Source organism: Dendropsophus ebraccatus, chromosome 4, assembly GCF_027789765.1.
Source record: "Dendropsophus ebraccatus isolate aDenEbr1 chromosome 4, aDenEbr1.pat, whole genome shotgun sequence".
In the NCBI taxonomy this organism is placed as follows: Eukaryota; Metazoa; Chordata; class Amphibia; order Anura; family Hylidae; genus Dendropsophus; species Dendropsophus ebraccatus.
The window spans coordinates 97519699-97547049 of NC_091457.1; the positions used below are offsets into that span (position 1 = coordinate 97519699).

At 43.1% G+C, this 27351-nt stretch overlaps 1 long non-coding RNA gene across 1 annotated transcript; it reads right to left on the bottom strand.

Annotated features, from left to right (window-relative positions):
• Nucleotides 1-3297: 3297 nt before the first annotated feature.
• LOC138788464 (uncharacterized) lies at nucleotides 3298-26879 on the bottom strand. The gene is made up of 3 exons (XR_011362608.1): nucleotides 26706-26879; nucleotides 12959-13048; nucleotides 3298-3657 (listed from the first exon to the last, which is right to left on the bottom strand). It is a non-coding gene; the product is annotated as an uncharacterized lncRNA (long non-coding RNA).
• Nucleotides 26880-27351: the final 472 nt, after the last annotated feature.

A 27351-nucleotide genomic window follows, 5' to 3' on the forward strand; every position in this document is an offset into this window, starting at 1 on the left:
TGATATCCCACTCAGCCAATCAGTGGGTGAGCGGGATGTCAGGGAGCCAGGAGCCGTGAGAAGCAAGCCGTAGTGCAGACGGGTAAAATATTCAGCGATTTACAGTGGAAAATTCCACTGTGAGTATGTAAACCCATAAAAATGATAGTTGCAAGAATTGCAGCGGTACGTGTGAAGTTACCCTTAAAGGGCAACTATCAGCAGATTAGATGAATATAACCTGCTGATAGCTCCCTATTGCGCACGGGTCATTGAGGATGAAGGTATGTCTCTTATCTTCAACCTCAGCACCATTCCTGTGCAGTTTGAGGCTATGTTCACACTGGGTATGAATCCGTCCGTAGTGCGAACCGCGAATATACGCACGTAGTTTTGAGGTTGATGCGTTCGCTTGAAAGTATTAGATTTACGCCCGCACAGTGCACACTACGTATGAGCTTACAGCCGAATCGTATACGGCACCGTGAAAAATGAACAAGACCATTGTTTGAGGACGGAAATGTTGAAACTCACGGCCGTGGATTTCCATGCGGTCCCGTACGGAGTACTTATTTCAGCCAAATTGAACTTGATTTTTCGATCCAAAAGGTCCTGTGTGGTTTACGGGGCTGGGCGAAGATTTCCAAGTAAATGACCTGCCTCAGATCGCTTCGAAACAAGCTAGGGAAGCATGACTGTACTGCGGGCGCATGTTCGCGGTTCGTACGCATCCGGCCGCATGTCTATTTTTCCTACGCCCTTAGTTTCAGCCGCACATGTACGGCAGCGTACGATCTACGGACGGATTCATACGCAGTGTGAACATAGCCTGAATATAGTGCTCAGCCCTGCTAACAGAGCACTGATCCGGCCGGCGTGTTCCACTGATAATTATTAGAAGGAGCGGGATGGCAGAGGGTGGATCAGCGCCTTACAAGACAGAGCACTACAACAGAACTGCAAGGGAACAACGCAGGTGATGAAGGTAAGAGACATACCTTCATCCTCGGTGCCCTGTGCACAATAGGGGGCTATCAGCAGGTTAGAGTTCCTTTTAAGGGTCCATTCACACGTACAGTATTGCTGCGGATTACACGCTCCAAATCCGCAGCAAACTCGCAGCAATGCACATAACATGCTGCAATTACACAATACCATTCAATAACAATAACTGAGGATCGCAGGGGATTTACCTGCAAGTTTCTCGCAGCATATAATCTGCAGAGATACTGTACGTGTGAACGCACCCTTAAGCTGATTTCTAATATTAATAAAAAAGGAGCTCAGAGATCCTTAGGTCCCACTAACATTAGTTTCAGCACTACTGGGATATACTGTATAACATTTAAAAAATGAAGTACAGTACACACTGCTGCTATAATGTGCCTGCACTTACACTCAGCTATACACACTGCTGCTATAATGTGCCTGCACTCACACTCAGCTATACACACTGCTGCTATAATCTGCCTGCACTCACACTCAGCTATACACACTGCTGCTATAATGTGCCTGCACTTACACTTAGCTATACACACTGCTGCTATAATGTGCCTGCACTTACACTCAGCTATACACACTGCTTCTATATTGTGCCTGCACGCACACTCAGTCATTCACACTGCTGTATATAAAAGTTTCTGTCACTGTCCTCCTGCACAGCTCTGTGATTCTTAGGTCCTGATTGGACCATGCTGACCTTCCCCATTGCTGCCATGTGACAACACAGACCTCTGACAGCAGCCTTACTCTCTATTCTAGCCTGTTATACTATGCTACTGCATTATGGGGATCTGTAGTTCCCTTCTGTATCTAAAACTATGGTTGTTTTTCCTGGTTTATGCTCTTACTATACACTATACTCCACATGCTAAATGCTATACTGTACAGTAACTTATAATATCACATATTCAATTGTTTCTGTACAATAGACTGCATTTATGATTTCTGCAAATATAACTGTTGAAACTATTGGAAAATAGACTGGACACAGTTGTTCGTAGACCACATTCAGTATAATAAAGCGGTTGGGCTTACCGTAGATACCCCCTCCCCTTCCCTCAACATCCCCAGTCATCTCCAGTATGTCTGTACATGTTCTGGGTTATAGAGAACCAGATGTAATGATGGACTGCGACCTGCGAGAACATCATCTGTGCCTCATTACCGAGTAACCTCATGAGTGTTAAGGGAAAAGAGGGGCCTCAGAAGGTCGAGCCACTGTATACTAGCATCTATATACTAGCAATGGATACTACAGTATGCAATGTATTCTTCTCGTGTGACTTCAGTCATCTTACACAGTATATGACCACTGTATCTGATATCTGTCATTTTATAGTGCGGCCTCTGTCTGGTCTTCACAGTTTGTGACAGTGTATCAGTAAATCGTATCCTTCTGTAGGAAATGTTCTTGAGTTCTAGCCCAAGAGCCATCAGCTTTGTACTCAGTGCTGCTGCTCTACTCATCTTATTTGTATAACTACTGGATGCCCATCTGGGTATCCATCATTTTCTATACAGTAAATCAGCTGAACTCTATTACTTGGGCCACTGACAGCCACTGCTACCACCATGTTCTTCAACAGCTCTCTGCAAGTATGTGGCAGAAGTTGCTCCATATCCATTTTCTATTGCATGGTCGTGTGAGCATGAGCTGCAGGGCCTCCTGGGCTCCCATGGAGTACACAGTGACCCTCAGCACATATGGCAACAGTTTTCTTCTATTTAGACAGTTTTCTTCTAGTGCTTCAGGCAGAACATTAGCGAAATGGATAATTTACTGTAATAATTCTCCCTCCCCCCATACACCCAAACACCAGCCAGTGGCTGCTCAATAACATCGTCATCCATGGTATAACAGCTGGTGGAGCAGAAGTGTCATGTGCTTCTCATTAGAGCAAGTCACCCACTGGCTTCAGCGTCTTGTGATCTGGGCAGCAGAAATCATATCGTAATCTGCTGACCCTGTGTTGCTGGAGAAGAGGGTGGAGAGTGTGATAGCGTCTGATGGTGATGAAGTCATAACCCAGCAGGTCAGGGATTGACCAGTGCAGTCCTGTTTAAAGAAAGCTGAAGCACTGCATAATTCACTAATTTTGTTCCTCATCATTTTAACGGGAACCAATCACATAAAAAAACATTATAACGCTCTTAAGGGAGAAGTCCGGCAAAAGTTTTTTTTATTAAAGAAAGTTATACAAATTACCAATATACACTTATTACGGGAAATGCTTATAAAGTGCTTTTTTCCCTGCACTTACTGTACTACTGCATCAAGGCTTCACTTCCTGGATAACATGGTGATGTCACGACCCGACTCCCAGAGCTGTGCGGACTGTGGCTGCTGGAGAGGATGATGGCAGGGGGACACTGAGGGACACAGGGCACTGGAGGTGTGGTAGAGTGCTGCTCGACCAGTCACTTACTGAGTCGTTATGTGTGACGCCACTTCTGTGATGGTTGGCCGGTCTTGTACAGCTCAGTCAGTGATGGTACTGTCGTGATGCCAGTGCTCGTTCAGCACACAGGTGTGGTGGTGTACCTGCTTTTAGTTGTGGCTGACTGTACTGTTCCCCTGAAATGGTCGGTGATCTGCCGGGCTGTGATGGGTCCCTTGGGCTCTTGTCACAGTGGTCCGGAGTGGAGAGATGACCCACCCACAGTCGATTCCGCCACCTACAGAAAGGGGAGAGTAACCCAAGGAATATGTAGCCAGTATGTGTAGGTGCTGGTGTAATGAGTCCCAGTAGAATAAATAAAATGGCTTTACTGATACAGGATATTCTGGTAATAAACAACTTCTTGTGAACAGACTTGTGTTCACTTGATCTGTCCTGGGAGTTACTTTAAGGCGGTGTCTCCCCCCCCCCCCCCATTTTTTTTGCATTAATACGTTGCCCACCCATAGCTTTCCATCTTTCTAATATCAATTTATTATGGATTCTGCACAGTTTTGCTGTTATCTAGGTGCACTCACCCCCACCAAATGCATAGAATCATCAAATCTCAGTCCAACCCATCAACACTCCCTGCTTCTGGCCCCCACCCCCGCCCCTGAGCTCACCTGTGACCCCCACACTGTGCCCCCTAACATTGCCCCCCCCTGCAGTTCAATTGCCCCCATGACTCACCAGCAGCGGCAAACCCCCCCCCCCATGACTGACTGGCGGCAGTGGCAAAAAAACCCCACTCCCCTCCACCCCCCCCTCTCGCCACGACTGACCGGCAGCAGCGGCAACCCCCCCACTCCCCCCCAGGACTAACCAACAGTGGCGGCACCCATCCCCCCACACACACGCCATCTACCCCCCGCTGCCGGACTAACCAGCAGCAGCGGCGGTACCCCCCGACTCACCAGCTCGTTCACTCATTCAGCTCTACTATTTTACTCATTCAGCTCTGCTCTGCTCTCTCATTCATATCACTCATTCAGCTCTGCTATATCACTTATTCAGCTCTGCTATATCACTCATTCAGCTCTGCTATTTCACTCATTCAGCTCTGCTATATCACTCATTCAGCTCTGCTATATCACTTATTCAGCTCTGCTATATCACTTATTCAGCTCTGCTATATCACTCATTCAGCTCTGCTATTTCACTCATTCAGCTCTGCTTTATCACTCATTCCGCTCTGCTATTTAGCTCATTCCGCTCTGCTATTTTACTTATTTATCTCTGCTATTTCCCTCATTCAGCTCTGCTATATCATCTCACTCAGCTGTGCTATATGTTCTGGATATCAGCTCTGCTACATCATGGACCACTCAGGCATATGAATTGCATGATGGAAGATGTAGTTTTCTGGCTGGCACAATGTTGGATATAGTTCGGCTTTTTTAAAAAAATTGTAACTATAGAACGGAAGCAGCTAGAAAGATGAGAGACAGCTCAAAATTCTCAGCGGTACTTGGTGAGTAAGACCTGCTAGGTTTGGGAGCATTTTATATTTTTAGCTCTTGGGGGGAAATACCCCTATAAGTGCTGAGGTGGAGTAGCGGTGCTTGCGCAGCTTAGTGTTGAGCAGTGAAGAGAAGAGTAGAGAGAGGAGGTTGTCGTGAGAGCCCCAACCCAGGGTTGTAGTGTGCTCTGCCGGATTTTGAGAGAGAGATACTTGTGGCCGTGTTTCATGTAAACCACCTTCTGCCCTGCAGTGTCTGGATACCCGCCCTATCAGGGTGACACAAGCCCCAGTCTAGGTTACTTAAGAGTAGCTAAGTGTTCAAAATAATCTGGTGTCACCTGCGCTGTGAGATAGAGTACGTAGACCTTTGCTTTGCTCTATCCGGTCAGTTCCTCTGTATTAGGATACTGCCCTGCACTGTTTAGAGAGGTTAACATCTCTGATCTCTGACTTTTCCTCCTGTAGGGGTTTAACACTGCATAGTGTCTGTAGTTATAGTCTAAGAAATAAAAGTCTCTGAACTCTCCATACTCTCTGACCACTAACACAGCTGGTCTGTCCCGGACAGGGAACCTGGCAGAGCCAGGCCCTGGCTAAGTGCAACAGGGATGCCTGTTCTGTGTGTGTCCTACTCCTCAGAGAATCAGAGGGAAACTGACGCTACACTTCCTCTCCCCAAGTAACTACTTCCTACAGGGTATGTAAGAGTCCCTGTGAGTGGTGGAGAAGAGAGTGTGCAGAGAAAGAAGTATAGAGATAAGTAGAAAAAAAAGAAGCATTTCCACTGGTCCACAGAATCACAGAATACAAATAAACAGTAACCCTATAGTGACTACAACTGTGCAATACATATATACAACTTTAGACATAACACTGGCATCTGGTGGCGAAACTCACAAACATCTTTATTACCACCACACTTTTGATTATAAGGCTGTTGCGACAGGTGTCAGACAAGGAACACCTGTGGTGGGACATCACAGAGGGACACTGAGCATCCACCTGCAATTATTCTCTCTAGCAGCATTTCCTGTAATAAGTGTATATTGGTGATTTGTATAACTTTGGGGGGGCAATACAATACTTAAATAAAAATTTGTTTGCATATAGTATTTCCGTCAGTCTTTTGGTCAGACTTTTTTCAACTAAAACCAGGAGTGGGTTAAAAATACAGGAACTGTGCAAATCTTTTCATTATAATTTTCAGTTACACACCTGGTTTTGGTTGAAAAAATACTGACCAAAAGACTGATGGAAATACTGTGTGAACATAGCCAAAAGGAGTACTCCAGTGAATTTTTTTTCTTTCAAATCAACTAGAGTCAGAAAGTGGCAGGGATTTGTAATTTACTTCTTTTAAAAATTTTCAGTTTTCCGGTACTTATCAGCTGTTGTATGTTCTGCAGGAAGTTGTGTATTCTCACCAGTCTGAAAAACAGTGCTCTCTGCTGCCACCTCTCAGTAGCAAATACCCATAGAAAAGATTTTTTTAAAGTAAATAGTAAATTACAAATCTCTGGTACTTTCTGGCACTAGTTGAATTAAAAGGAAAAACTTTTTGCTGGAGTACCCCTTTAGTTCATCCCAATACACCCTCTAACACACTTTCCAAACGTATATCTATAATGTAGCTGCCTGCCAGGAATACCCCAAAAGCATACTTTTATCAATTCTCGCACTGTATACAAATAGATTCCATATAGTCAACTGGGCGTTTCAGCAGGTCCAACTAGTCCCAGTCGCAGGGCTGGGTTTCGCTCTAATCATAGGTTTCGCTGTAGTTATGCCTAATGTGAGGCTAATGTCCTTATTAGGGGGTCTCAGGAGAGGCCCTAATGCTACATTGACCCCCCCCCCCCCCAAAACATTGATGTAAATTTTAATTTATTTATTTTTTGCTAATGATAAGGGGTGTAGTAAAAGACGTAGAGTGAATGAGAGGTGTAGTAATAGTCAATGTATCCACTAAAAGCAACAGACACCGGCACTACCTTGTATGTGTGGCATGGGGTTGTACATGAGCCATGGATAATTTATGCACAGTATTTAAAGTCACTGGTTGGTGCTCACTTTCCCGAGAGTAGTGTACATAAGGTAATCCAACAAAACAAAGAGAGTAGGAGAGGGCACTCATCATATGTAGTGATCTTCTTTATTTAGTGCTTAATAAAAAACACACAGGACATTGAGGTCTGCTTCGTAGGACGCCAGCACTTTACATGAACGGTCCGAAGGAGCGCGCATGCACGCAAAACAGCTGATGCTTCTGTTTATGTGAAGTGCTGGCATCCTACGAAGCAGCCCTCAATGTCCTGTGTTTTTTTTTTTTTTTTTTATTAAGCACTAAATAAAGAAGATCACTACATATGGTGAGTGCTCTCTCCTACTCTCTTTGTTTTGTTGAATAGTCAATGTATAGTACATATAGGGTGTAGTAGCAGATAAGGGGAGTATCAGTAGTGGGAGTAGTAGTAGCAATAGTAGTGGGAGTAGTAGCAGCAGTACTGGGAGTAGTAGTAGTTACACAGGGAGTAGTATTAGCAGTAGTAGTAGCACAGTATTAGTAGTAGTGAAAGTAGTAGTAGTTGTAATGAGAGTAGTATTGGTAGTGGGAATAGTAGTAGTAGGAAGTACTGAAAGTAGTATTGGGAGTAGTAGTAGCAGTAGTGGGAGTAGTAGCAGCAGTAGTAGTTGTGGTAGTGGGTGTAGTAGTTGTAAAAGGAGTGGTTTTGGGAGAAGTAATAGCAGTAGTTGTAGTGGGAGTAGTAGTAGCAGTAGTGTGAATAGCAATAGATTCAAGCTGGTGGCCACCGGTAACCACACCGCCCGGGCCCTAAGCACTACTGCTCCCCTGCAGGTCTAAGGGCCCTCTGCTGGATCCAGGCAGCAGTGTCCACGCACAGGAGATCCCCGCCGCCCGCATTTGAGAGACCCTTCAGGAGGGAAAGGGATGGGTGTAGTGGCTTGGGGGTGCACTAAGAAAAGCATGCTGCCAGGTCTGGAGTCTTGGGAAGGACCAGGTTTTTGTGGACCCTTGGGTGACAGAACCTCAGCAAGCCCCTCATCCATCAACTATGCACCCATCATCCACACACTATGCACAATTACTTGAGACACCACTAATGCTCTCAGCCTGCTCTCCCTGCACTACAGTGATCAGGATGAGCATTAGAATACCGGTCCCTCTTCCTCTTTGGGCCCCTAGAAGCGCTGTGGGCCCTGGCACTTGCCTGGGTAAGCCCTGTGCTGACACTGGCCCTGAGTCATGGGTCCCCGGGCAGCTGCCTACCCTGCCCAATGGGAGCGACGGGACATACCTGGCAGACAGCCACACTATAGAAACATGTTTGTAAAGTGTGTTGGGGGTGTATTAAGACAGATTAAGAGCGCTAGACTGGGTTCACACTATGTTTTTGCAAAAAAAAAAAGCAGATGAAAAACTGGTGCATTTGTGTGCATCTGTTTTGATCTGTTTTTCTATTGACTTCCATAATAAAAAAAAAAAAAAAAAAGAAAATACGGATCAAAACGGATCTTTTTTTTTAAATGGACACAAAAACGTAGTCGACCTCATCTAGGACACTTGGGCAGACTTTCATGGCTTGTTCTACTGATTGGTCGCAGCCTGAACACTCAGACCCCAACTGATAAAAGTGTTTTGGGTGACAGTGCCCATTAAAGTATCTCACTCGTTTTCTCTAAAACGTCTTTTGCTTAAAGAAACAGAGTGAGCATAGGAAATGGAAGTGTAAGTGTGTGACTTGCATGTCAATGTGAACACAGACAGGGAGCTCCCTCTCTGGTGACTGAGTCTGCTGGAGCTGGGGCCTTGTTGGGTAAAAAGTTTTGTCTTTTCTTATCCTGCAGGGCCTCAAGTGTAAAGGAGGATGAAAGAGATTGAGATAGAGGAAGAGATGAGTGGAGAATTCCTGACATTCCGCAGGAGGCATCTTCCTTCATATCTAGCAGATGTGTTGGGGCAATATTACCCCATCCACTGCTGTAAGTGCATCTATTTACATTCCAGGGTGTCCTGTGCAGATAACATTCCAAGAAGTTATATCACTACCATATAGGTGTATATTATACTGTGAATCGATTAGCCAAAGTGTATAGTACCAGGATATCCAGAGAGGTGATCCATATGGGATTGCTGGACCAAATAAGCCCCACTCGATGGATCAGTGCAGATGTAAATGGTAAGGATCCAGGACATAGTCTCGATCAAGTGTGGACAGGGACCAAAGCAATGCGTTTCAGTCCATATCATAGAAGACAGGCCTTTATCAAGCGCATTAAACTGTTGTACAGACACCTTTTTAAATGTGACATATGGTATAATGGCAAATCTTTTGGGTCAGTGACCGGAGAAGGCGATCGATGCAGACAAAACAGTACACATAACTACACCAATAAATAAATAAATAAACAAACATATAAATAGATCCCATGGTGATACTAAAAAAATAGGATAAGGATAAATTATGAATTTATAATTTATTGATATAGTCCCAGAAAAAACAGTCCTCATTGCAGTACACAGAGTGGAGGTTGTTCTACTGATTGTGGTGTGGGAGCTGGAGATATTGCATCCAGGATTGCTGTATCTGGCGTATTTGTAAAGAGTTGCCGTTTGTAGGTAAGTATAAAATCGGCACAGTCACAGGGGAGAGTTACCATGAGAAAAAAAAAGAGCACTACATAATGATTACTTATTATAAACAATATGTATCACATAATTACAACATTGTATCTGAAGATAAACAGAGGATACAAGTCAGTTATACAGATATGAATGAAGCTGAAGGGTACTACAATGACATCTAGTGGTCAAAATTAGAAAGGGGAAAGGTAATGTGCAACAATGAATATTCACCATCACTGTCATTGTTGCAGTACCCTTCTGCTTCATTCATATCTTTGTAACTGACGGTGATATTGTATCCTCTTATTATTTTCAGACACAATGTTGTAATTATGTGATACATATTGTTTATAATGAGTAATCATCTATTTTTGCTCATGTAAATCCTCCCCTGTGACGGTGCCAATTTTATACTTACCTACATATGGCAATTTTTATGTGAATAACGTATGAATAGACCAGATACGTCAATCCTGAATGCGATCTCTCCAGGTCCTGTGCGGCACCTCCGTACTTATGCTCTGTGTACTGTGACAGCTTCTTTTGGGACTATATCAATGAATTCTAAAGTAAGAATTTATCTTTAGCCTATTTTTTTAGTATCACCATCTGATCTATTTATATATATTTATTTATTTGTAATATATACTGTATTCTACAACACCACAATCAAGTAGAGAAACAATTCAACTTTATTGCACAAATGTAATAAAATTATTTATATAAAATCACATACATCTTTGGTTACTATAAAGACAAAGAAACAAAAACCAGGGGATTACACAGGGTACTGGTGAAAAAAACAGCCAGGCCACACTAGTCACACACCAGTATGTGGTGTGAAAACATAAAAGAGTATTAGATTACATAGTATTCTGGCTCCATCTGCTGGCTACACAAAATAATGCATATAGAATATTTAAGGTGCTTCATGCATATCTGTGACTACTTTAGCCTTTACACCAACATCACAGAAAGGGGAAAAAAGCAAAAGAAGCACTATAAAATAGGGGGGGGGGGGGGACCAAAAGGTAAAGAGAGACCAGAATTTTTTTTAGCCGATTTTATACTTACCTACATAGGGCAACTTTTTTTTGTAAACAGCCTAGAAATACGCCAGATACAGTGATCCTGGACGTGATCTCTACAGGTCCCATGCCGCACCTCCGTACCTCTGCTCTGTGTACTGTGATGAGGACCGCTTGTTTTGGGACTATATCAATGAATTATAAAGTAAGAATTTATCCTTATCCTATTTGTTTATGATCACCATCTGATCTAATTATATATTTAGTGGTAGTAGTTATGTGTACTGTTTTGTCTGCATCGATCGCCTTCTGAGGTCACTGACCCACAAGTGATGTGCCAATATACCATATGTCAAATTTAAAATGGTGTCTGTACAACAATTTTCCTGTGCTCGATAAAGGCCTGTCTTCTATAATATGGGCCGAAACACGTTGCCAATAAATGAACTGTTAAATCTTACTTGGTCCACACTTGATTGAGACCGTGTCCTGGATCCTTATCATTTACATCAGCTCTGATCCATCGAGTGGGGCTTGATTGGCCCAGTAATCCTGTGTAGATCACCTTTATGCATACTTTTTTCGACACCTTTGGTGTCCCCCAAGAAAAGCTGTGATGTCAGCTGATGTTTGCCTACAATAGAGTTGTGCCTACAGATTGCACAACTCATTCAAGTGAGTGCTTTTTATCTGACAGGCCGCTCAGCCAATCACTGGCTGGGTCCCAGTTCCCGTGCATGGTGCCGGCCTGTTCCCAGGCACCACCGCAGCCTGAAGTACTGGAAGCCTGTCGGCCCCCAGAGTGACGAAACCCCCTCCCTTCTGTGATGTGGCTCTATTAATTCTAACGGAGCCGCGTCACAGAGGGGAGGGCAGATCATCACACTGGGTCTGACGGGCCTGCCTCCAGGCTTCAAGCTGGGCTGGTGCCTGAGAATAGGCCGGCACCATGCACGGAAACTGGTCCTCGGTTCAACAAAAGGACCGCAGCACTGGCATCCCCGCACCAGCGCCGGTCTAATCAAGTAAAAAAACATAAAACTATGTACCTGACAGTACATTCACTTTAAGAATTAGGCAATTTGATGCATAGTAATTCTAAGCTTTCAATCTACCTGGACTTTGTGATGGAAACACGAAAGGTGTCAGCTCTATTTATGTGAAAAGACATTTGGAGCTTAGTGGATTACAATAGTCCTTAAAGGGGTATTCTCCTCCAATAAACTTTTTCTTGTGTAAGATGCAAATGTTTTTCATTAGCAAAATCGGTTACTTTTAAAGCAGTACCCCATAGTCTGTGAGCAGTAGCCAGGCTGCTGACAACCTCAGTGTCTGCAATCCTTGGGAGCTTTTGAGTATGCTTTTATGGCTTCTTTTTCTCCCTCTCAGATTACAAATGTCCCTTTAAAAGCGACTTAGATACCACACTTTGAAGAGCAACTTTAGTCCTGTTCCTTTAAGAGTGATTTTGGCCCTGCGCCTTTAAGAACAACTTTAATACTGTCCCTTTAAAAATGACTTTAGTACTGTCCCTTTATTTATGTACCATTTCTTTAAGAGTGACTTATGTATCATCACATTAAGAGTGACTTATGTAATGTCCCTTTGAGAGTGACTTCGGTACTGCCCTTTTTAAGAGCAACTTTGGTACCTTCACTTTAAGAGAGACTTTGGTACCACCCCTTTAAAAGCGACTTCTGTATAATCACTTTAAGAGCTAATTTGACTCACCTCTGCTACATCACTGACTCACCTCTGCTACATCACTGACTCACCTCTGTTACATCACTGACTCACCTCTGCTGTTTCACGTGGGTATCAGTTCTGCTAGATCACTGACTCACTGACAGAGCTAATTTGACTCACCTCTGCTACATCACTGACTCACCTCTGTTACATCACTGACTCACCTCTGCTACATCACTGACTCCCTTCTGCTGTTTCACGTGGGTATCAGTTCTGCTAGATCACTGACTCAGCTCTGCTGTTTCATGTAGATATCAGCTCTGTTACATCACTGAGTGACTTCTGCTACATCACTGACTCACCTCTGCTATTTCACTGACTCACTGCCTTATAATGGTAAAGAACATTGCTTGTTTACCATGACAATCTTACTCATGTCAGTGAGACAAAGTTGTTAAGGACTTTCAATCTTCTACATCTTCTATTGGCCAATAGTGGACATGTGACTGTGTGGATGTTGTGAGGCATTAACTGACAAGACCTTAGAATTTCTATTGCATGCTATATTTCAGCTATTTGCATATGCTCTGTGATTGGCTGTTAATGCTTTACATTGTGGCCATTATTTCCTACGGGACATTATTTTCTATAGGAAATGAGGGGTCTTTAAATGTAAATTTCCTAAAAAGGACAAATTCAATCCAAAAACACTTACCACACCTGTCACTGTCGAGGGCTTTGAAACGCAGTATTAACTGAGTCTGTTCGCAAAGTGGTTCAATCTGTATCAATCGCAGAAGAATAGCTTGAAGAAGAAGAATAGGGATTACAATGCTTTTTCTAGCACTATAATTAATTTATTAATACAATAAGTAAATATGAAGGTGTTGTCAGCAGGATAATTTAAAGTTGATGGATCCGGTTGCACACAATCTTTGGGTTAATCAGAAACTTCTGCCACCAGTAATATGTATTACTGAAACACACTTTACACAGTCTACTGTACATTGGGTTAATAGGAGCTGATGGTCTTCTTATCATTGTCACTTGTGCACTGAGTGGAGTGACCATATTAGTACACAGGAATTTAATGGGAGTTATTAGATAAAATCGTTGACACAGAATATATAATTTTACATTGTAAGATGGGCTATTTTATATGTATATTGATTTTTAGCCTTATTCCACCTATGTACTGTCTTAAATACAAAAAAAGAAAGTTTAAATGGCAGAGAAAAGAACATAGAAATAGGTTTTTAATAGAAAATATTTTTTTTGCTGTCCCCTGGAGGAAAATAAGGAAAAATGGGTAGAGACACAAGAGAATTATAAAGAGGTATTGTCAGGATGGTATCTTTGCGGAGCGTTATGCGTCCCTCTGCTCGTGCTGTGCGGCCGAGAAGGCGTTGATATTCTCTTATTCTGTTCCGTGTTTTGTTTTGCTGTGTCTGAACACTGGTTTATTTGCTCTCTTTGGGAGACACACCCGACTTCACCTGCTAAATTCTGTCTGGCCATGTCAGGGTTAATCTGTGTTCTGGTTCTGCTGTGACTGACAGGTCATCCTGCCAGTGGATGTGTTTTGTTCTCAGCTGTCTGTGCTTGGAGATCAGGGGGATGGTCCAATTACGTACTGGACCAGAGCCCTGACCTCCTATATAACAAACCTCAGTCTGTGCACTTATTGCTGGTTATTGACTTAGTCTCTGCCTGCTTGTATCTTCTGGTTATTTGCTATCCCTGATTTTTGCCTTATTCCTTGTCCTCCCTTGCTTGCCGCCTGCCCTTGACCATATTGCCTGGATTTTGACTACGTTTATTGGATTGTGATTTTGTACTTTTGCTGCCCGATTGTTGTGACCCGGATTGTTGTCTATTCTTAATTGTGTTTGTCTGTCTGTCTTGTATTTGTGTTCCACCTAGTCAGTGCAGGGACCGTCGCCAAGTTGCTCGCCGCCATCTTAGGGCGGATTGGGGCAAGTAGGTGGAGACAGTGGGCGGGGCTGAGCTTAGGGCTCACTGTCTTGTCTTGTCCTGCTGTCTGGTTCCTGACAGGTATTGATTAAAAAAAACTAAAAATAAAATCTTCTTCCTTCTTTTTAAAAGGCCAGGGGTTTCATATTAACTATCCAGAGAAGGGAAGTATAGTTCATAAACAAAAGGAAATAATGTTAGAATTTGTAAGATACTATCAGTAATGATACCCTGCAGAAATGTCATGTACTCACATATATAGAAAAATATCTAGATCACATCAACCTTCCAACTGTGGCTTAAGAGCAGGGGGAAATGTTAGGAGCCCCATTAATCCTCTCAGAATTTAAAATGGAATTTAGGGACAAGGAAACACCTGTCCAGGAACAGATGGCCTACCATTTAAGATATATTGTAGAGATGGAGAACAAAAACAGATACCTCCCGCATTATGATGGAGGCCAAGATTGCTGTGATCTAGAAAGAAGGAGAGGACCCTAAAAAAGTCTTATAAACCAATTGACACAAATGTAGGTAGGGTTAGCCTGAGAAAGGGCTGGGAAGGTCACAGACAGTGAGCCCTAATCTGGTCCCACCAGCTGAATCTGCTTACTTGCCTCAACAGTCCTAAAAGACTGCAGACAACCACGAAGACAGTCCCTTATTGCAATAAGTTTATTACATGAAACAATGACAAGACAAAGTTACATACAAGGGGTAGTCAACAGGCCTGGTTCAAAACAAACAGGCAGCAAGGTACAAAAACTGGATCCAAGAGAGTAGTCGGGTAATAGAGCCAAAATCAGTTCAAGCAGGGAACAATACAGGAAAAAATATGGAGACACTCGCAGGCTAGAAAAACTAGTCAAACTAGTCTTATAGCCAGCATGGATATCAAGGTAATGATACGCTTTATAGGAGGTCAGGGACCTGGTCCAAGATGTAATTGGACCACCCCCCTGATCAGAGATGAGTCCAATGCCCATAGAGAATGATGGCTCCATCCATTCTCTATGAGCCTCGGACTCATCTCTGATGAGCGCGCCCTGGGCTTCCAACAGTGATATCTCGGCAGCGGGAGCGGCTCCAGGAGCGGGACTTCGTTCTCCAGGGTAAGTATAAGGGTCTCTAGCGGGGGGTCGGCCGGGCCCTGCCCCGGCACGGAGGGTGACAGGCTCCCTTTAATGGTGCAGTGAGTTCTGAATTCTGATCCATTTCACATTGTCCATGCACAGACTATAATTATGGAACGCGTGAATATGCATCATGTGACTGCAGCCTTTTATGCATCATATGAGCACAATCATAAACCCTGGAAACATAAGGGCCATTGTCTGCACCTTTCCTATAGATTACTTTATTGAGATCCATAAAGAACATCACTTGTCATCGTAGAATATTGTAGGGTGTACAACAAGGATGACAGAACTGATCGGGAGCAGGTGGCAGCCTCTTCAAAAGATGTAAGAAGTTGCAGCCATTGATATTCTTATTTTGTCTTGGCACCATCTAGTGGTTGGATCTTGTAGTAACAATTGTTTCATTATTTTCATTATTCCTGAAATTAGGATAAATCCTGTCTAACGATGAAGACGGCAGGGAGGAGGGACAGGGAGGCGGTGCAGGTCTAGGGCACTGGTATGCCAATTTGACACAGGGATCTCAGGACAGATCTTGGATTAAAAGCAGCTATCCGATGATACAATCAGTTTGGGGAGGGGGTTACAGATTGTGGGTACAGAGTCGCTTTAAAGGGCCTATACACGGGTCGTTTAGAGGAGCAAACGAGCGCTCTCAGTGCTCGTTTGCTCCTTGTTCCCCGCTCGCTGCTGCAGCTATTTAACACGGCTGCAGCGAGCGGGTGAGTGCGGGAGGGAGCTGCGGGGGGGCTGCCCGGGTGATCGCTGATCGTCCGGGCAGCCCATAGTATATAGCAGCGTCTGCTGCCGACGCTCCTATTCAACGGAGCGACGGCAGCAGATTGCTGCTATATCAGTCGCTTGTTTTTCAACATGTTGAAAAACAAGCGACTGCAACGATCAGCCGACATGAACGATGTCGGCTGATCGTTGCACTCTATTCCACGGGACGATTATCGTCCGTAGCGGCCGATATCGGCCGAATACAGACGATAATCGTTCCGTGGAATAGGGCCTTGAGACAAAATAAGGTGTGGATCATAACGTATGAGATACTATGAGGGTATGTTCACACATTTATGTTTTTAATTTCAATTAAAAAAAACAAAGCCATGAATTGATTTGAAAGAAGAAATCTCAGTCTTCCCTGTATGAACTTTGCTCTATTTATAAACTGCTTGTGACTTTCACTTCAAAAATTGCTATTAAAAACCTGCCTAAAAAACGGATGCTTCTTCAATATTATGGTTTTTTTATACATGTAAGAGCTAAAAAAAGTGTGTGTGTGTGTTTGTGTGTGGGGGTGGGGTGGGGGTGGCGGTGTCCGCTATAAGAGGTAGAAAAAGACGGAAGTATAGCTGACAGAGAGGGGTATAAGATCAGACAGAAGGGGGCAAAGCAGATTATGGTTATATTTCCACTTCAGGAATATATTGGGCAAAGGTAGTGGTCTCGTTATATAGACGTCTGCTAATAATGATCTTGATCTTTATTAACGGCCATCTCTATAAAGAGACAGACACCTTTGCCCAATATGTTCCAGAAGTAGGAACACAGCCTATAAAGTCCCACAAAAGGAGGAAATGGCAAAATCTGTTAAGAAGGGAAATAAAGTTTATATTAGTGACAGGAAGAAGGAACTAATACTGCAGCATTGCACAAATAAGTAATAGGCAGAATACATTTATTGATGCCACATTGTTGTTAAACATAGCATTGCTTCCAGTTGTAAGGGTTCAACTCCAATGCTTTCAAAGGTCAATGTTTCTGATGAAATTTCGAGTTTAAGGCTATGTTATCGGACATCCATCATTTATAGGAAAATAGCGGCCGCAGATCATGATAAACTGCCAGTAATCTCATTGATTTCTTTAATTGTCACAAGTGCTGGATGAAGGTGGTGTCGTGGATATCGCCTATCAGGACTTTAGCAAAGCCTGTGATACAGTTCCCCACCAAAAGCTGATAAAGAAGATAGCGAGAATTGGACTAAGAGCCCTATTACACAGGACGATAATGCTAAAAATCGTTATTCTGTTTGAATTAAAACGATAATCATTTCATGTAAATGCACCCATTTGCTACACAAGAAAAGGAGTAACTGCACAGGAGGAAGAGACTGCTCCCAGTGACTGCACATGAGTGACTGCTTAAAGTGACTGCACAGGAAGAAGAGACTGCACACATTAAATACAGAAGAGAACGAGACTGCATCCATTGACTATGTAAAAGGAAGAGACTGCATGCACTGATTGCAAAGGAGGAAAAGACTGCACACAGTGACTGTAGAATCCTCTTTGTTTTGGGTTGATTAAGGACAATTTGCAATAAACCCTTTTTAAGGGTTTAGGACAAACATAATTCAATTACAGAGAAGAGGAACCTAACAAAGAGACAAGGAAAGAGGAAAGGTGGTAGAAGAGGGTAGTGGGAGATTACTTGTTAGGCATTTCCTATCTCTAAACAAATTTCTATACCAGCCAGAGACACACACACACACACACACAGCCCATTCATTGCCCATGCCTCAAAAAATCCAAGATACTATCTTAGCCAATCAATACAGTTCCTTTACAATCTGCAGATGAAACTGTGTTTATTAGATAGAATAGGTACTTGTCTTTTTGATAACCCCCTTGGCCTGAGGCACTCTGTTATCCCAGCGCATTTACAACTGTCCATCCACAGTCCATAGAGTACAACACCACAGGGGCTGGTATAGAGCGTTACGATGACAGGCAGTCTGAATGATCTGTCCACCATCAGTTTATGTTCTGGTGTAAAGGTGTCCATACACCTTCAATAACTGATGGCTGAACCATTGTTTAGCCATCAGTTACCTCCCCGTCCTCCACATACACAGGAACATTCAGCACAACCTAGTATTCCTAAGTTCTCTCTGGGGGGGTAAGCCACAGCCAGACCGCTTTGGCTGCAGCTTATCTCGCCGAGAATAAGGGCTTCTGGCACTGTTTTTCCATCGTGCCAGACTTCGGTTGGTGGGCGGTTGGGAGAGCCCCATACACCTTATACTGGTGGTCGAAATTATAAAGTATATAGGGCTGGGTACGACCAAAGAAAGTATGAGGTGTATGCTTACTGGTATTGTCAAGCACTTCAATTTTCAATGACTTATTTCATTCCATTGTCTTAAACACTTTGGCTTACAAGTGCTTAGTCCAAACTCCAGATTCCATTGCCATCTATCACAGTGTATCAAGTTTAAAATGGGTGTTGTCCAGTGACCACACACGAGAGAGAGACTGCACCTAGTGATTGCACACAAGAAAGAGACTGCACCTAGTGACTGCACACAAGAAAAAAAACTGCACCTAGTGACTGCACACAAGAAAGACTGTACCTAGTGACTGTATACAAGAAGGAGACTGCACCTAGTGACTGCACACGAGAAAGAGACTGCACCTAGTCACTGTATACATGAAAGAGACTGTTCCTAGTGACTGTATACGAGAAAGAGACTGCACCTAGTCACCACGCGAGAAAGAGACTGCACCTAGTGACTGCACACAAGAAAGAGACTGCACCTAGTGACTGTATACGAGAAAGAGACTGCACCTAGTGACCACACGAGAAAGAGACTGCACCTAGTGACTGCACACAAGAAAGAGACTGCACCTAGTGACTGTATATGAGAAAGAGACTGCACCTAGTGACTGCACACGAGAAAGAGACTTCACCTAGTGACTGTATACGAGAAAGAGACTGCACCTAGTGACTGCATATGAGAACAAGAATGCACCTAGTAACTGCACTTAAAGGGGTTGTCCAGGGCTATAAAAATATGGCCACTTTCTTCCAAAGACAGCACAATTCTTGTCTCCAGTTTGGGTAGGGTTTTGTAACTCTGTTCCATTGAAGTGAATGGAGCGTAAAGGGGTAGTGCGGCGGTAAACAATTATTCACAGAATAACACACATTACAAAGTTATACAACTTTGTAATGTATGTTATGTCTGTGAATGGCCCCCTTCCCCGTGTCCCACCACCCCCACCCGTGTACCCGGAAGTATGGTGCGCTATACATCGTCTCCGATCTTCAGTCAGCAATGTCGTCTTCGGACGGCCGGGTCGAATCCCTCCGTCCGTCCTGAGTGCCGGCCGCCCTCTTCAGCATCATCAGATGCTCAGCCGCGATTGGCTGAGCACAGTTTGGCTCAGGCTATCGCGGCTGAGCAGCTGATGACGCGGCAGAGGGCGGCCGGCACTCAGGACGGACGGAGGGATTCGGCCGAAGACGACATCGCTGACTGAAGATCGGAGACGAGTCGGCACGTGACAGGTATGTATAGCGCACCACACTTCCGGTTACACTGGTGGGGGTGGTGGGACACGGGGAAGGGGGCCATTCACAGACATAACATACATTACAAAGTTGTATAACTTTGTAATGTGTGTTATTCTGTGAATAATTGTTTACCGCCGCACTAACCCTTTAATTGCAAACCACATCTGAACTGGAGACAAGAGCTGGAGACAAGTGGCCATATTTTTGTAGTGCTGGATAACCCCTTTAAGGAAAAGTCTGCACTTGGAGCCAAGGATTCAGCCCTAGCATGAGATGCCTGTTTCATAAACAGAAGAGTGCATTTCTGTACTTGCATCCCAGCAACCCAGCACACATACTGGTAAAACTGTAGGAAAAGAAATTAATCAGAGAAATAAGTGGTGGACTAGACACTTGATTATGCAGTGTAATGCAGAAGTTTATTTAGGTAAGAGCTAGTGTTTCATATGTACAGTGAGAAAAATGTGCTCAGAAAGCACCCATATACATGATATACACATAGATGGTAGATGGAGATAGGAATATGTCCACGGTATGATTGGCTAGTAAGCCCTGCCTCACTCTAGGAGCCCGCTAGGACTGAGCACCCTCAGTACCTAGTGGAAACAATCCCTAGTAAGATACGTGAGACAGTCTATTTCAAGGTGAAAAGTAGCACAGCCTCAAAAGAGGTCTTGTCGTCTGTATGTGGTACGTCAATACAGGGCTGTGCAATAAATGATCACATATAACATAGATTATGGTAGAGACAGAAGTTGAGAACGGCAAGTAGGTCTTTCCACAGGTCATCCGACGCGTTTCCCCTTTGGTCCTATACAGGATAACCAGGTTCATCAGGGATGCAAAATTATGTGGATTATCAGCCGTGTAGTATATCTGATAGAAGCAAATACAGACAGTGGTGTAAGTCCCGTGGTAGATCGAGGTGGGTGGATGCAAGGAGACACAGGGGATATATAAAGTGATAATACCTCTCCAAACTGTCAGTTTCGGATAGCAGTCTTAGCACAGAACTCCATTGATTTTGGTATTGGTAAGGGTACAGGACAGATGGTGTAGGTAGCACGATGATGCCTGGTCAAAAAGGATGATGTGAAAGGTAGATGTATTGTGCAAAGGTAAACATGGAAGATAAATGGGTAGGTAGGGTCAATAGTGCATACCTGTGATGGGGATCATAGTCCCTCTATGGTGGGGATGGAACTAATAGCACAGGCAGGCATAAACGGTGGTCCCCCTAGAATGTAAATGTCGAACATCCTAAATGTCAACAAAGGGTTACCTGGCAAAGCGATCCACGGAAGAAAAATGGATGTTAGACTCACGTGTAGATGAAGCAGGGCCGGTGTGATGCGGTGTTCCAGGCGGCAGATGTGCGTTTGGTAGAACCGCTAGCCGACGCTACCTAAATACACCAGGAGAGCGTGATGACGTGCCGCGCGGCTAGCGCGTGATGACGTCACCGTGCAGACGGCGCGCGATGACGCAACCTTTGCACAATACATCTACCTTTCACATCATCCTTTTTGACCAGGCATCATCGTGCAACCTACACTGGGATCTCCCTATAGTGGCATTGGACACCATCTGTCCTGTACCCTTACCAATACCAAAATCAATGGAGTTCTGTGCTAAGACTGCTATCCGAAACTGACAGTTTGGAGAGGTATTATCACTTTATATATCCCCTGTGTCTCCTTGCATCCACCCACCTCGATCTACCACGGGACTTACACCACTGTCTGTATTTGCTTCTATCAGATATACTACACGGCTGATAATCCACATAATTTTGCATCCCTGATGAACCTGGTTATCCTGTATAGGACCAAAGGGGAAACGCGTCGGATGACCTGTGGAAAGACCTACTTGCCGTTCTCAACTTCTGTCTCTACCATAATCTATGTTATATGTGATAATTTATTGCACAGCCCTGTATTGACGTACCACATACAGACGACAAGACCTCTTTTGAGGCTATGCTACTTTTCACCTTGAAATAGACTGTCTCACGTATCTTACTAGGGATTGTTTCCACTAGGTACTGAGGGTGCTCAGTCCTAGCGGGCTCCTAGAGTGAGGCAGGGCTTACTAGCCAATCATACCGTGGACATATTCCTATCTCCATCTACCATCTATGTGTATATCATGTATATGGGTGCTTTCTGAGCACATTTTTCTCACTGTACATATGAAACACTAGCTCTTACCTAAATAAACTTCTGCATTACACTGCATAATCAAGTGTCTAGTCCACCACTTATTTCTCTGATTAATTTCTTTTCCTGTTTGTTACCCATAAGTGGGGACACTCCTATCGTACTTTGCTATCTGATAGGTATCACATACTCTGCTCTCAATTTCATGGTAAAACTGTAGTAACGTGGCTGCAGTCCCTATTACATTCAACTGAGAACCTCAAAAAAACAAATAGAACCTAAGGAATTGATGCAGAGTAAAATCCCTCCTGCTGCTCCAGGGTTCAAATGTTCTGACTGTGAATTAAACCAGGATTCCACAAGGGGGCAGCACAGCTCTGTGAAATTCTAGTAGGAGCTTCCAGTCTACAATAGTAAAGAGAAATATATGGGAATTTATTAAGTTTGGAGTTTCACTCTGTGGTCATGCACTGAAGTAAAATACCCCAAAATTATTAAGAGGCACAGCTGTCTGTGAGCAATACACATGCTGAAATCTATACCAAATAGAAGCTAGAATAGATTAATTCTATGATGTACACCAAGTTAATAGCAGTCTTATGAGAAGCCTTGTGCCCTCCTCCAAAGCCCCATCTACTTTTTCTAAATTGCTGAGATTGATGAAGAGGTAGAATAGTAACAAAATGGGGCACATACAAAAATTTACAAAAATACATTCCCTTCTTAATTTTCTTGCCTGTTCCCTATAAAGCTTCAGGCTATGTTCCTACACACAGTATTTTTGGTCAGTATTTTGCAACCAAAACCAGAAGTAGATTGAAAACACAGAAAGGCTATTGAGTGGATGGCCGCCATTTAATGGCAAATAATTGCAGTTATTTTAAACAACAGACAATGTTTTAAAATAACAGCTGTTATTTGCCATTATTTGACGACTTAATTTCAACAGTGTGTGAACATAGCCTGTCTGTGTTTTTAATCCACTTCTGGTTTTGGTTACAAAATGCTGATCAAAATACTGACCGGTCATTACATGTATAAAGGGAAAATGGAGACTTCCCTTTTTTAAACCCTTTTTCTTTCTTCAAAAACTGTATAAAAAGCCTGAGCAAGGAAACACACCTGTATTATTACATAGAGGGGTAGATTTACTGAAGCCAAATTGTAACATTTTCTGTGCATTTTGCACCAAGAGAGTAGGCACATCTCGATTTCTGTGCCAGTTGTGCCATACCACTCACATTGGGGCTGTGGCCACAAGCTGGGCAAAAACGCCTTTTATATTAAGACTAGCCTTACAATGAGTTTCGCATATCCAAGACTTTAAATATACCAACTGGTCCATTTAAAGAAGCATTCCAGGTTGTTGTTTTTTCTCCCCCTACTGCAGGCTGGCACATATTCTTACCAATGATCATCGTTGTCCTAAAGCACGACTTCATAGTGGTCCTACGGTGCAGTTCGGATCACGCTGGCGGTGATGTAACGATTCTACTGACCACTCTTTTTTCTACAGGTCTGTTGAAGGCCAGAAGTCAGACCCTGACCTCCGGCCTCCCTAGCTGCGGGCAGTGTCGGACTGGGGTACCTTGGCCCACCAGGGAAATTGATTCTTGGGGCCCACCCAACATATAAAGACATAATCAGCGCCAAACCTTTCACGTTAGTACAGCGACTTTGCATAGAGCTGTGTATGTGACCAGTGATACTAGTGCACTGCCAGTCACTTATACAGTTGTTACTGATTTATGCAGTTGTGGTAAAACTGCACCATTTATGTAGAAACTTTAATGAAATTCCAACAATATTGCTGTAAAAACACATAAAAAATGTCATGTGTGAACACAGCCTCAGAAGATGAAGGAAAAAATGACCATCTAGTCTGCTCCTCTATTACAATCTCCAGCAGAGGAGACCCATGACGGTTTTGCCTCACCACAAGCTGTTGGGCTAGAATAAGACTTTAAAGGACCATCATGAAAGGCACATCAGTGGTCATTAAAGTGTTAAAGGGGTACTCTGGTAAAAAAAAAAATATTTTTTTTAAATCTGATATCAGAAGTTACAGATTAGTAAATTACTTCTAATTGAAAATCTTCAGTCTTCCAGTACTTATCAGCTGCTGTATGCCCTGCAGGAAGTGGTGTATACAGTGTGACACAGTGCTCTCTGCTGCCACCTCTGTCCATGTCAGGAACTGTCCAGAGCAGCAGCAAATCCCCATAGAAAACCTCTCCTGCTCTGGAGAGTTCCTGACATGGAGAGAGGTGGCAGCAGAGAGTACTGTGTCAGACTCAAAAGAATACACCACTTCCTGCAGGACATACAGCAGTTGAAAAGTACTGGAAGACTGGAGATTTTTTAATTAGAAGTAATAAACAAATTTGTATAACTTCCTCACACCAGTTAGTTTGAAAAAATATTTTTCACTGGAGTACCCCTTTAAGGTCAATACAAAATGTCAGACAGATGTGATTAAAAGTTTAATCTGTCTCAGGGTTGAGACACCCAACAATGTCCAGAATGTCACTCAGTCCATCACAATGCAAGTGAGGGGCTGAGCACTCATTATAGGAGATGGGTTCCATTATAGTCTATGGGCCCGTCATGTGTAACATGACTGATGGAGTGATGATCTAGCCCCCAGATGAGGTCTCAGCACTGACACTGACTGATCAAAACATTTCACATGTCTGCATGATGTCAAAAGTTTTTATAATTGCAGTGGAAAGAAAGCGGTAAGCATGGTGTCACACCGCTAGGTTCACACAGTAGTTTGGTCATTTTTTTGTAACCAAAACCGGGAGTGGATTTGAAGCACAGAAAGGCTCTGTTCACACACTGTTAAAATTTAAAATAACGCCAATTATTTGCCATTAAATGGCGGTTGTGCAGGAGATCCGTGAGGCTTGGGCGCTGATCAGCTGATTCAGGATTCTCACATCAAAGATGATAGGAGTTGTAGTAGACGTAGGAGTAAGATTTAAATCAATGGATAATGTGTTTCTAAGGGAATCCTCAATAGATCTGATGATCTCATCTGATGAAACCCGTCATACATTGATTAAAGCATTACTGTTATATCAACTACAACACCTATCATCTGTGATGTGAGAATCCTCAGCTGATCAGAGCCCAAGCCTCACGAATCTCCTGCACAACTGGACCTCCAAAGTGTGAACTTCTCATCACATACATACAGTATATATATATGCACAAATAGACATACTGGAGACATAAACACTGTATACATATATACACAAATAGACATACTGCAGACATACATACTGTATACATATATACACAAATAGACATACTGCAGACATACACACTGTATACATATATACACAAATAGACATACTGCAGACATACACACTGTATACATATATACACAAATAGACATACTGCAGACATACACACTGTATACATATATACACAAATAGACATACTGCAGACATACATACTGTATACATATATACACAAATAGACATACTGCAGACATACATACTGTATACATATATACACAAATAGACATACTGCAGACATACACACTGTATACATATATACACAAATAGACATACTGCAGCCATACACACGGTATACATATATACACAAATAGACATACTGCAGTCATACACACTGTATACATATATACACAAATAGACATACTGCAGACATACATACAGTATACATATATACACAAATAGACATACTGCAGACATACACACTGTATACATATATACACAAATAGACATACTGCAGACATACACACTGTATACATATATACACAAATAGACATACTGCAGACATACAAACTGTATACATATATACACAAATAGACATACTGCAGACATACACACTGTATACATATATACACAAATAGACATACTGCAGAGCAGACATACACACTATATACATATATACACAAATAGACATACTGCAGCCATACATACAGTATACATATATACACAAATAGACATACTGCAGCCATACACACTGTATACATATATACACAAATAGACATACTGCAGCCATACACACTGTATACATATATACACAAATAGACATACTGCAGCCATACACACTGTATACATATATACACAAATAGACATACTGCAGCCATACATACTGTATACATATATACACAAATAGACATACTGCAGCCATACACACTGTATACATATATACACAAATAGACATACTGCAGCCATACACACTGTATACATATATACACAAATAGACATACTGCAGCCATACACACTGTATACATATATACACAAATAGACATACTGCAGCCATACACACTGTATACATATATACACAAATAGACATACTGCAGCCATACACACTGTATACATATATACACAAATAGACATACTGCAGCCATACACACTGTATACATATATACACAAATAGACATACTGCAGCCATACACACTGTATACATATATACACAAATAGACATACTGCAGCCATACACACTGTATACATATATACACAAATAGACATACTGCAGCCATACACACTGTATACATATATACACAAATAGACATACTGCAGACATACACAAACATGCAGACACAACACACCTTACATATATACATCTAATCATACTAACACACACACAGACTCACCAACATGGATACACAGATACAAAAGCATGCAGATTACACATATAAACCAACTATAGAACTACATTACATAATATACACTATATACATGATAGAAAACACACACACACACACATACATATATATATATATATATATATATATATATATATATATATATATATATATATATATCACTCACATGCATAAACACATGACACATGTACAGACACACACTGATGACAGATAGACAAGTATATATACACACACACTCACATGTTCAGCAGGGCAGGAGGCTTCCGTCTTCTTGTCTCCATCTTCTCCCAGCCAGGCCCGGCAGCCTGCAGCCTCTCCCCATCTCCTGTGCACCGACTGCACACATAGCAACAGGAGAGTCACGTGATTGCAGAGGGGAGGGGGGATGGAGGAGGCCCTGCTGCTGCTGCTCTCGGCATCTTGTGACAGGCAGGAAGAGGGCAGCGCTGAGGATGGGAGCAGATGTAAGGGAGTCAGGTGAGCAGGGGGGAGGGGAGGGCCCATGATTACAGAGAGAACGGGCCCTGATGCCGTGCTGAACTCACCCAGCAGTGTGGGAGCCAGCAGGGGGCCCCCTTGAGCTCCCGATACTAGGCAGCTTCCAAACCGGAGGCCCCTCTCTGGCTTAGGGGAAGGGCCCTGCAAGAGGGAGGAGGGGGTGGGGCCCACCGGGGGATCCCCCGGCTCCCCGGTGGCCCAGTCCGACCCTGGCTGCGGGCCAGCAAGTGAAGAGGTCATCAGGCGCCATCCGGATTTAAACAGTGCCGTAGGACCGGAATGAAGCCATGCCGCAGGACATAGATCATCAATTGCAAGTATATATGTCAGCCGGAGTCAGCCTGAGTCAGAAAACAGGAAGTCCCGTGTTTCCCAGGTCATCTGAGCG